Source organism: Chrysochloris asiatica, unplaced genomic scaffold (assembly GCF_000296735.1).
Source record: "Chrysochloris asiatica unplaced genomic scaffold, ChrAsi1.0 scaffold00020, whole genome shotgun sequence".
Lineage (NCBI taxonomy): Eukaryota > Metazoa > Chordata > Mammalia > Afrosoricida > Chrysochloridae > Chrysochloris > Chrysochloris asiatica.
In genome coordinates, this window is record NW_006408538.1 from 8,836,541 (window position 1) to 8,837,058 (window position 518).

The following is a 518-nucleotide window of genomic DNA, read 5'->3' on the forward strand; positions in this document are numbered from 1 at the left end:
AGCCTAGTGCTTATCCTACAATGCAACACCAGGATTCCATATCCATAATTAAGTTTGTATCTAACAATATGACATGCTCTAAAAACCAGTTGTTGTACAGTCAATTCAAATCATGGTGAGTACTTGGACACCAGATTAGACCTTTCAATGAGTTTCCAATAGCTGATTTTTGTGGAAGTACAACATTAGTCCTTTTTTTCCAAGGTTCCTTTTGGTGGACTCAAACTGTTAAAACTATTGATTTCTAACCAAGCACTTTAAATATTTGCACCACATAATCATTGCTAAGATGCTCTAATTGCTGCTTAAAAATAAAATAAGGAAGAAAGTATTAATTGGTTATGCCCTGTAGCTATTGAGTATTTCACAGGCCAAAGAGAAATTTCTATTTTGAATTCTTTTTATTACACTATGTTTGTTGTTGTTGTTAGGTGCCATTGAGTTGGTACCGACTCATAGTGACCTCATGCACAGCAGAATTAAACACTGCCTGATCCTGGGCCAACATCACTATTGTT

At 35.3% G+C, this 518-nt stretch overlaps 1 protein-coding gene across 1 annotated transcript in view; it reads right to left on the reverse strand.

The window, feature by feature from the left end:
- Positions 1 to 518, reverse strand: part of CTNNA3 (catenin (cadherin-associated protein), alpha 3) — a 2,468,838-nt gene that overhangs the window by 251,472 nt on the left and 2,216,848 nt on the right. The window lies entirely within an intron of this gene.